Source organism: Macaca nemestrina, chromosome 6 (genome assembly GCF_043159975.1).
Source record: "Macaca nemestrina isolate mMacNem1 chromosome 6, mMacNem.hap1, whole genome shotgun sequence".
NCBI lineage: Eukaryota > Metazoa > Chordata > Mammalia > Primates > Cercopithecidae > Macaca > Macaca nemestrina.
This window is the reverse complement of record NC_092130.1, coordinates 95740377-95751305: the sequence shown is the minus strand read 5'-3', so window position 1 is coordinate 95751305 and position 10929 is coordinate 95740377. Positions and strand designations below refer to the sequence as shown.

Below are 10929 nucleotides of genomic sequence, written 5' to 3'. Positions count from 1 at the left end.
CTCCACTTCTCTGGGTCTCTCCTCAAGTAAAGATTTGAGCAGAGTTCATCCAGAGAACCTGGACCTCCACTTCTCTGGGTCTCTCCTCTAGAATACCCCCTCTGGTGGCTATGCTTATTCCAGGCTCCATCTCCTGGTTTACCAGGCCAGAAAAGAGCTTGGTTCTCTATTGAAGTCTTAGCCACTCCACGCTGTACTGTATCTATGGCTTATGCAGGCTAATGCTGCAAAATTTGAAATGTACTTTGTGCAATCTCAACCTCTAAGATTTGAATACTCTCCAAAAGCTACCTGCTTTTTTCCCATCTCCAGAGTTCCTGTATAATTGTAAAAATTTAATCAGAGTTTATAGTTCTTATCTGTAGGAGAGTGTGCCTATTAGGAGCATACTGCATCACAGAAGTAGACCTCTTTCTTCCAAGACTTTTAAAGAAAACTGATTCTATTTTAATAGGAAAGGGGAGGAAAAATTAATCTTCTGACAAAACACTTTAAAGTCATCAATAAATTAATTCCAAATGAAGGAAGAAGAATACAATTCTTTTCATTGGGATAAGTGCAATAAATTACAGTATCTGTGGAAAGCCAACTATATCCACAATTACATCGAATATAAATAGTTGGCTGGGCACAACGGCACATGCTTGTAATCCCAGCACTTTGGGAGACCGAGGTGGGAGGACTGCTTGAGGTCAGGAGTTTGAGACCAGCCTGGCCAACATGGTCAAACCTCATCTGTACCAAAAATACAAAAATTAGCTGGGCATGGTGGTACATGACTGTAATTCCAGCTACTCAGGAGACTGAGGCATGATAATTCCTTGAACCTGGGAGGCAGAGATTGCAGTGAGCCAAGATTGTGCCACTGTACTCCAGCCTGGGCAACAGGGCGAGACTCCGTCTCAAAAAAAAAAAAAAAAAAAAAAAAAGACAAACTAGAGCTACAGGCAAAATCTGACTCATCGGAGCCATACATTCATTTACATACTGTCTGTGGCTGCTTTTGTACTACAATGGCAGATCTCAGTAACTGCAAAAAAGACCGTATCATCCACAAAACTCAAAATATGTAGTATGTGGCTCTTTACAGAAAAAAAAAAAAAAAATTGTGTCAATCGCTGGTCCAAACCCTCCACTTAAAAGGCAGAGACCATTAGGCTGGGGAAAAAATTTTAAAAACCAATGATATCCTGTGTACAGGGAACTCACTTTAAATATAAAGACACAAAAAGTAAAAGGATGAAAAAAGACATACTGTGAAAATACCAATCAAAAGAAAGAGTGTTCTATTTTATTACTAAAGTATACTCCAGAAAAAAAGCATAAAGGGGAGCATTTCATAATTATGCACATGTCAAATTCATTAAGACTTAAACATTCTAAATATGTGCTCATCTAATAACAAGTTTCAAAATATATGATGCCAAAACTAACAGAACTGCAAGAGGAAATAGACAAAAACGCAATATGTCTTACTCTTAGAATTCCATAGAACAAGTACACAAAGTATCAAGAAAAAACCAGGAGACTTAAACAAGAATATCAACTGTGTTTTGGGCTGCCAAGAAGCAGGCACTAAGACAGGATTTAACATGAAAGTGATTTTTGTGGGAAAGGATAAGAAGTAGATACTTTCAAATCAGTACGCTAGACTGAGAGGGAAGGCGGCAAGAAGGGGTAGGAAAAGTCCCAGACCAGAAAGTTTCAACCAGGCCAATGGATTCAGCCGTCTTCACACCCACTCTTAGAGTTTTGTATCTCCTAAGGCAAGAATGGACTTTACTCAGTTATGAGCTGAACACAGACTACAGGAAGCCTGGCCTCAGTGTCAACACAATGGTTCATCCAGAGGGGCAGTAACTGAGGTTATTTGTCAATTATGGTCCCCACAAGAGGGAATTTCTGTTATATATTTTCATGGCCACCACAGTCCACTGTGCATCATACAAATTTACTTCAGGGAAAAGCTCTTCCATGACTTCCATTGGTCTCACATCCTAAGGAACATCTTAGAAGAGGGAGGTTAGTGGTATGAACTAAAGTCCCATTGCTGCTACTCATCTTCAACCTCCTCCATTATCTATTCTAAATTTCCCTCACTTTCATCTATCACTTTGGTCGACTTTGGTGGCTTACTTCATTGGGTAAACCAAACATTCAGCCCTGAGCCTGCAATTACATGCTCTCAGGCCAGGGTTGTATCACATCTCTGTCAAGTTACAACAGAACAAGTTAACAGTAAGAACCAGGAGGCAGCCAAGTCTCTTACTCCCCACTGCTCCCTGCTCTATGTAAAAACAGCCTTTTTTTATTTTATTTTATTTTTTTTTTTTGGTTGTTTTGTTTTTGAGACAGGGTCTCACTCTGTTGCCCAGGCTGGAATGTAGTGGCACAATCATAGCTCCCTGCAGCCTCAATCTCCTGGGCTCAAGCAATCCTCCTGCCTCCGCCACCTGAGTGGCTGGGACTACAGGTATGTGCCACCATGCTTGGCTAATTTTTAAAAAAAAAAAAAAATATATATATATATATATATTTTTATATAGAGATGAAGTCTCACTACATTGCCTAGGCTGGTCTTAAACTCTGACCTTAAGTGATCCTCCCACCTCAGCCTCCCAAAATGCTAGGTTTATAGGTATAAGCCACCACACCTGGCCAGCTCTACCTTTCTGCTCCCAAAATTGACTCCCCTTTCACAACAGTGACCCCTCTGGTCAACTGTAGTCCCTAGACAAAAAAAATTTCATTCCTTTTGATTGTCAAAAACTACTTCATACCAACTTTTTGAAATTTAAAATTGAATCAAGCATAATTTTTAAGTGCAAATCAGGGATATATAGCTATTACTCAATTTTAATGGAGAAAAGCTTTCTTCTAAAATGACAAAATATCTAATGTATTTGATAGTCATTTGTTTATTTCATTTCTCATCTATGCAGGGAACTAACCAGGAGCTTAAAATTTTATTGGGAGACAGAATACATGAGGGGGCCTCAAAACCCTCAAAAAAACGTTAAGGTCAGTTAATAAGACTTCCATCTGAAAATTAAACTAGAAAAATCTGCACAAAGTGGAGATCAGCCATCTGTAAAATGAAACCAAAGAACCACCCAGGAGGCAAGATTGGAATTGGATGATTCAGAAAAGGATGCTGAACCAACTTCATTTTACCCTTTCTGTAAAAAAACACTTTTTTTTTTTTTTTTTTTTAAATACAGAGAAGGCAAATGGTTATCATGGAACCTAAAAAAGGGGAATTAAGAAATCATAACTGGGCCAGGAGCAGTGGCTCATACTTGTAATCCCAGCACTTTGGGAGGCAGAGGCAGGGGGATAACCTGAGGTCAAGAGTTCGAGATCAGCATGGCCAACATGGTGAAACCTTGTCTCTACTAAAAATACAAGAAATTAGCCAGGCGTGGTGGCAGCTACTTGGGAGGCTGAGGCATGAGAATTGCTTGAACCTGGGGGGTGGAGGATGCAGTGAGCCAAGATCATGCCACTGCACTCCAGCCTGGACAACAAGAGTGAAACTTCATTTCCAAAAACAAACAAACAAAAAAAGACTGAGATCATAACTGATGAATAAACGTTCAGCATCACCAGAGAAAGCTCTATTCACCCTAGGGTGGAAATGGGGTTAGACTGTTTGACCATGTTCAACTAATCACTTATCTGAGTGCTGTGAAAACACCCACACAAGAAATGAAGGATTAAAGAGGTGTACCCATAATTAATCATGTATTCATTCAGCAAACATAATCTATATCTGAAAATGAGTAAACCTAGTTTGAGGCATGTAATTATGAAACTGTAAAAGCAGGATTTAAGAAGTTTTTTAATAGCTTCATGAAACTTAGAGTTACAGTGGAAATACAATGAAATGATATTATCATTTACTTTTTACTACATACATGAGATTCCCTATTCTTCAAAAGTGTATTAGACTCATAAACTGTATCTATATTCAACCTGAATGCCAAAATTTGGCATCATCACAAATTCTTTGTTTGCATAAAACTTGTTTTTGGCATAAAAGTAATTATGAAAATAGAAAACTCTTTTAAATAATGTAGATGGGGCCAAAAAGGAAGACACTGGGCTCCTGTATTATAAAACTGTGCTGCTGAAGACATGTGCAAACATGCATAAAACAGATGTCAATATAGACACAATTTGTGAACACTGCAGACAGGGCCTGAATTACTTGGAACTCATCAGGACTGATGAGGCACTAACTGCATTCAGGTGCACTTCAATCAGAACTAGATTATACCATTAAAATTAACGAGCCACAAAAAGACTTTAATGAATAAAAGAGGACTGGTATTAAAATCTTTTACACATTTTACTCATTTGGCAACAATGTGGTTAACAGTGCAGTCACATCTCTTTCTGGTAGACAGGTAAAATTTTTAATTATTCAAGCTTTTTTTTTTTTTTTTTTTTAAGCTGGAGTCTCACTCTGTCACCCAGGCTGGAGTACAGTGGCACAATCTCAGCTCACTGCAACCTCCTCCTCCCATGTTCAAGCAGTTCTCTTGCCTCAGCCTCCTGAGTAGCCGGGATTACAAGGGCCTGCCACGACGCCTGGCTAATTTTTGTATTTTTGGTAGAGATGGGGTTTCACCATGTTGGCCAGGCTGGTCTCAAACTCCTGACCTCAAGTGACCTGCCCGCCTCAGCCTCCCAAAGTGCTGGGATTACAGGCGTGAACCACCACGCCCAGCCTCAAGATGTTTTTTAAGTAACACACTCCCTGGCACATCACTTCCATATTCACTTAAAATGTCCTATTGCTTTAGTTTAATTAAAAAGAGATCAACTTATCTGTCTTTCGCCATCCTGTTATTTTTAAAAATAGAAACAAAACATCTTTCTCTAATCCCAAATTTTCTCATTATGCTGCTGAGGTGTTGTTTTTTCCCTCTTTTAAGTTGTTAGCACTTTTCTACGCCAAAAAGGCCCCAATTTAAAAAAACAAAAAACAAAAAACAAAAAACAACAAAACCCCTCTTTTCTAGGAATATATTCCCCATTCCATGACAGGGATGGAAAGTCCAACCATCCTCAAATAGGGCTACTATAAGATTCTGCAATATATGAAGTTGGCAAGGAAAGATGAATATTTGTCAGGTATCAATGTGTCCTTTATTATTAGCCCAGCAAGTAACAGAATGAAATATTAGACAATCTCAGGAAGGTAACATGGCCATATCTCTCAGCACAGGGAAGGAAACAGACATTTAAAATTCTGGATCCACAAAACCTCACATATCAATATTAATCTTGAATGTAAATGGTCTAAATGCCCCCACTTAAAAGGCACAGAATGACAAGTTGGATTAGAAAAGCAAGACCTATCCATCTGCTGTCTTCAAAAGACCAATCTCACACATAAGGACACCCACAGACTCAGTAAAGTTTGGGAAAAGATCTGTCATGCAATGGAAAACAAAAGAGTAGGGGTCACTATTTTTATATCAGATAAAACAGACTGTAAACCAACAACAGTAAAAAAAGGACAAAGAAGGGCATTATATAATACAATGATAAAGGGTTCAATTCAACAAGACGACGTAACTATCCTAAATATATATAAGCACACAACATTGGAGCAACAAGATTCATAAAACAAGTACTTCTAGATCTACAAAAAGAATTAAGACACCCACCCAATAATAGTGGAAGACTTCAACACCACATTGACAACATTAGAAAGATCATCAAGGTAAAAAACTGACAAAGAAATTCTAAACTGACATTTGACATTTGACCAGTTGGACCTAACAGACATCTATAAAATACTCCACCTATCAATCACAGAATATACATTCTTATTTTATGTTCCGGGGTACATATGCAGGATGTGCAGGTTTGTTACCTAGGTAAACGTGTGCCATGGAGGTTTGCTGCTCCTGTCAACCCATCACCTAGGCATTAAGCCCAGCATGCATTAGCTATTTTTCCTGATACTCTTCCTCCCCTAGCCCCTGACCCCGCCGACAGGCCCTCGTGTGTGCTGTTCCCCTCCCTGTGTCCATGTGTTCTCACTGTTCAGTTCTCACTTACAAATGAGAATATACAGTATTTGGTTTTGTGTTCCTGCTTTAGTTTGCCACAAGACACATTCTTATCTGCACATGGGAACATACTCCAAGATCAACCACATACCGGCTATAAACCAAGTCTTAATAAACTAAAAAAAAATCAAAATCATACCAACCATACCAAGAAGATTGCTCAAAACCACACAATTACACGGAAATTAAACAACTTAGTCCCAGAGGACTTTTGGGTAAACAAGAAAATTGGGGCAGAAATCAAAAAATTCTTTGAAAGAAATGAAAATAGAAAGACAACATACCAAAATATCTAAGATATAGCAAAAACTATACTCGAAATGTTAGAAAAATCTCAAATTAATGACCTAACATCACACATAGAGGAACTAGAAAAATAAGAACCCCAAAGCTAGCAGAAGAAAATAAATTTTAGTTATTTCAGAGCAGAAGCAAACAAAATTCAGACCCAAAAGTCCATACAAAGAATCAACAAAACCAAAAATTGGTCTTCTGAAGGATAAAAAAGATCACAGACCACTACCTAGATTAACAAAGAAAAAAGAGAGATAATCCAAATAAGCAGTTAGATAGGACAAAGGTGGCCAGGCATGTCGGCTCATGCCTGTAATCCTAGCACTTTAGAAGAACAAGGTAGGTGGATCACTTGAGCCCAGGAGTTCAAGACCAGGCTGGGTAACATGATGAAACCCTGTCTCTACAGAAGTTAGCTAGGCAAGGTGGCATGCACTTAGTCCTAGCTACTTGGGAGGCTGAAGTGGGAGGATTACCTGAGCCCAGGGAGGTTGAGACTTCAGTGAGCCATGATTATGGCACTGCACTCCAGCCTGGGCAAAAGGGTGAGACCCTGTCTCTAAATAAATAAATGACAAAGGTGATATTACCACCAATCCCACAGAAATACAAAAGATCCTCAAAGACTATTATGAACACCTCTATGCACACAAACTAGAAAATCAAGAGAAAATGGACACATTCCTAGAAACACACAATCTCCCAAGATTGAATCAAGGAGAAATCCAAACCCTGAATAGACCAATATCAAGTTCTGAAATTGAAATCAGTGACAAAAAAAAGTATCTATAAGCCAATAAAAGCCCCAGACCAGATGGATTCACAGCAGAATTCTACTAGACACACAAAGAAGAGCTGGTACCAATTCTACTTAAACTATTTAAAAAAAAAAAAAAATCAGGGAAGAACCTCTTCCTAAATCATTCTATGAAGCCAGCATCACCCTGACACCAAAACCTGGCAAAGACACACACACACAAAAAAAGAGAAAACTATAGGCCAGTATCCCTGATGAACACAGATGCAAAGATCCTGAACAAAAATACTAGCAAACTGAATACAACAGCACATCAAAAAGTTAATTTACTACGATCAAGTAGGCTTCATTCCCAGAAAGCACAGTTAGCTCAACATGTGCAAATCAATAAATGTGATTCAGCCCATAAACAGAAGTAAAACAAAAACAATATAATCATCTCAACAGACACACAAAAAAAGCTTTTGATAAAATCTAATATCCCTTCATAATAAAAATCCTCAAGAAACTATGCATCAAGGTGTTGTGGCTCCTTCACTCCCATAGTTCGGTGAGTTCCAAGTTCTTGTCCCATGACCAAGAGGAATGAGGTTCATGGACACCAGAGAGTAAGTAGGGCATAGATTTTTATTAAGCAACAGGAAAAGCTCTCAGCAGCAAGGCTTGAAAGTGGGCTGATGCCTATGGGCTTGTCCCCAGGGGTTTTTGTCCCCCCTTTCCAAGGGCGTTTTTCTCATTTGCATCTTGCACAACCCTCTACGTCCTGGTTGCTTCCTGATCCCACTTCTTTCTGCACAGGTGCATTCTTGTCCAAGGTTACTCCATCTTCGTTATTACCCATAAACATCACAGAAAAGCCCACTTGGCAGAGGGGGGTGAAACTACCATGCAGATGTCATGTTAACTATGTATATATAATGAGCTGGGTCAAGTTAAGGACGTTACGTTTATTTACTGCACCTGCGCCTAAGTTGGGACACTCCCTTCTTGGGCAAACATCCTGGTGTAAGAGGAAGCTCTTCACCACATTTCCACGTGCTTGCTACATAACAGGGGCAGTGCAGCTGTGGTCCCAAAAGTGTTGTTCTTCTCCAAAGACCTTCCCTAATTGCCTAGCCAACCCCTAACCGCCTCCTCTCTAAAAGGAACATAATCCAAATAATAAGAGCCATCTATGACAAACCCACAGCTAACATCATACTAAACAAGCAAAAACTGGAAGCATTTTCCTTGAGAACTGGAGTAAGACAAGGATGCCTTCTCTTACCACTCATATTCACCACAGTACTAGAAGTGCTAGCCAGAGCAATCGGGCAAGAGAAAGAAAGAAAGGCATCCAAATAGGCAAAGAAGAAGTGAAACTATCTGTCTTCATGGATGATATGATTCTATACCTAAAAAACCCTAAAGCTGGCTGGGTGTGGTGGCTCACGCCTGTAATCCCAGCACTTTGGGAGGCCAAGGTGGGAGGATCATGATGTCAGGAGTTCGAGACCAGCCTGACCAACACGGTGAAACCCCATCTCTACTAAAAATACAAAAAAAAAAAAAAAAAAAAAAATTAGCCAGGCATGGTGGCGCATGCCTGTAATCCCAGCTACTCAGGAGGCTGAGGCAGGAGAATCACCTGAACCCGGGAGGTGGAGGTTGCATTGAGCCAAGATTGCGCCATTGCACTCCAGTCTGGGTGACAGAGTGAGAGTCTGTCTAAAAAAAAAAAAAAAAAACCCCTAAAGCTGTCATCAAAAAGCTCCTAGAACTGATAAACAACTTCAGTAAAGTTTGAGGATATAAAATCAACATATGAAAACAGTAGCATTTCTATATTCCAGTAACATTCAAGTTGAAAGCCATCTCAAGAATGCAATCCCATGTACAACACACACATACACACAAAGAGAGAGAGAGAGAGAGAGAGAGAGATACCTAAGAACACTTCTAACCAAGGAGGTGAAAGACTGCTACAAGGAGAACTACAAACACAGATGACACAAACAGATGGAAAAACATTTCATGCTCAGACTGGAAGAATCAATATCATTAAAGTAGCCATACTGCCCAAAGCAATCTACAGATTCAATGCTATTCTCACCAAACTACCAATGTCATTTTTCACACAACTAGAAAAAAGCTATTCTGAAATTTACATGGAACCAAAAAAGAGCAGGAATAGCTAAAACAATCCTAAGCAAAGGGAACAAAGTTGGAGGTATCATATTACCTGACTTGAAACTATCCTAATAGGTTACAGTAACCCAAACAGCATGGTACTGGTACAAAAAGAGACACAGAGACAAATGGGAATAGAATAGAAAAACCAGATATAAAGCTGCACAACCATCTTATATTCAAGAAAATCTACAACAGCAAAAAAGCAATAGGGAAAGGACTCCCTATTCAATTGTGTTGGGATGGCTAGCTAGCAACATGTGGAAGAATGAAACTGGATTGTACCTTTCAAAAATTAACAATAGATAGATTAAAAATTTAAATGTAAGACCTCAAAGTATAAGAATTCTAGAAGAAAATCTAGGAAACACCGTTCTGGACACTGGCCTTGGAAAAGAATGTACGCTAACTTCTCAAAAACAACTGTAACAAAAACAAAAATTGGTTTAAGTGGGACTATCTAATTAAACTAAAGAGCTTCTGCACAGCAAAAGAAACTATCAACAGAGTAAACAGACAACCTACAGAATGGGAGAAAATATTCACAAACTATGCATCCAACAAAGGTCTAATATCCAGAATCTATAAAGAATGTAAACAATTGAACAAGCACAAAACAACCCCATTAAAAAACGGGCAAAAGACATGAACAGGTGCTTCTCAAAAGAAGATATACAAGTGGCCAACAAACATATGAAGAAATACTTACCATCACTAATCAGCAGAGAAATGCAAATTAAAACCACAATGAGATACCATCTCCCACCAGTCAGAATGGTGATTAAAAAGTCAAAAAACAACAGGCTGGGCACGGTGGCTCATGCCTGTAATCCCAGGACTTTGGGAGGCCGAGGCGGGCAGATTACGAGGTCAAGAGATTGAGACCATCATGGCCAACATTGTGACCATGATGGCCAACATCGTGAAACCCCGTCTCTACTGAAAATACAAAAATTAGCCGGGCGTGGTGGTGCATGCCTATGGTCCCAGCTACTTAGGAGGCTGAGGCAGGAGAATCACTTGAACCAAGGAGGCGGAGGTTGCAGTGAGCCAAGATCGCGCCACTGCACTCCAGCCTGGCGACAAAGCGAGACTCCATCTCAAAAAAAAAAAAAAAAAAAAAAAAGTCAAAAAACAGCAGATGCTGGTGAGGCTGCAGAGAAAAGGAATGTTAATACACTGTTGGTGTGAATGTAAATTAGACCAGCCACTGTGGAAAGCAGTTTGGAGATTTCTCAAAGAACTCAGAACTACCACTTGACCCAGCAGTCCTGTTACTGGGTATATACTCAAAGGAATGTAAATCGTTCCGTTATAAAGACACATGCACTCATAGGTTCACTGCAGCACTATTCACAATAGTAAAGGCATGGAAATCAACCTAGCGGCCCATGAATAGTGGATTGGATAAAGTAAATATGTACATATACACCATGGAATACTATGCAGGCATAAAAAGAATCAAATCATGTCTTTTGCAGCAACATGGATGAAGCTAGAGGCCATTATGTTAAGTGACTTAACACAGGAACAGAAAACCAAATACCTCATGTTCTTGCTTATAAGTAGGAGCTGAACACTAGGTATTCATGGACATAAAGATGGCAACAACAGTTGCTGGGG

At 39.4% G+C, this 10929-nt stretch overlaps 1 long non-coding RNA gene across 2 annotated transcripts in view; it reads right to left on the bottom strand.

Moving 5' to 3' along the window:
• The window catches only part of LOC105475060 (uncharacterized), a 54390-nt gene extending 44381 nt beyond the window's left edge, over positions 1-10009 (bottom strand). For both annotated transcript variants that reach the window (XR_011624884.1, XR_011624885.1), the window contains exon 1: positions 65-10009. This is a non-coding gene — a long non-coding RNA (uncharacterized lncRNA). The remainder of the gene's footprint in view (positions 1-64) is intronic.
• Between the last annotated feature and the right edge of the window lie 920 nt (positions 10010-10929).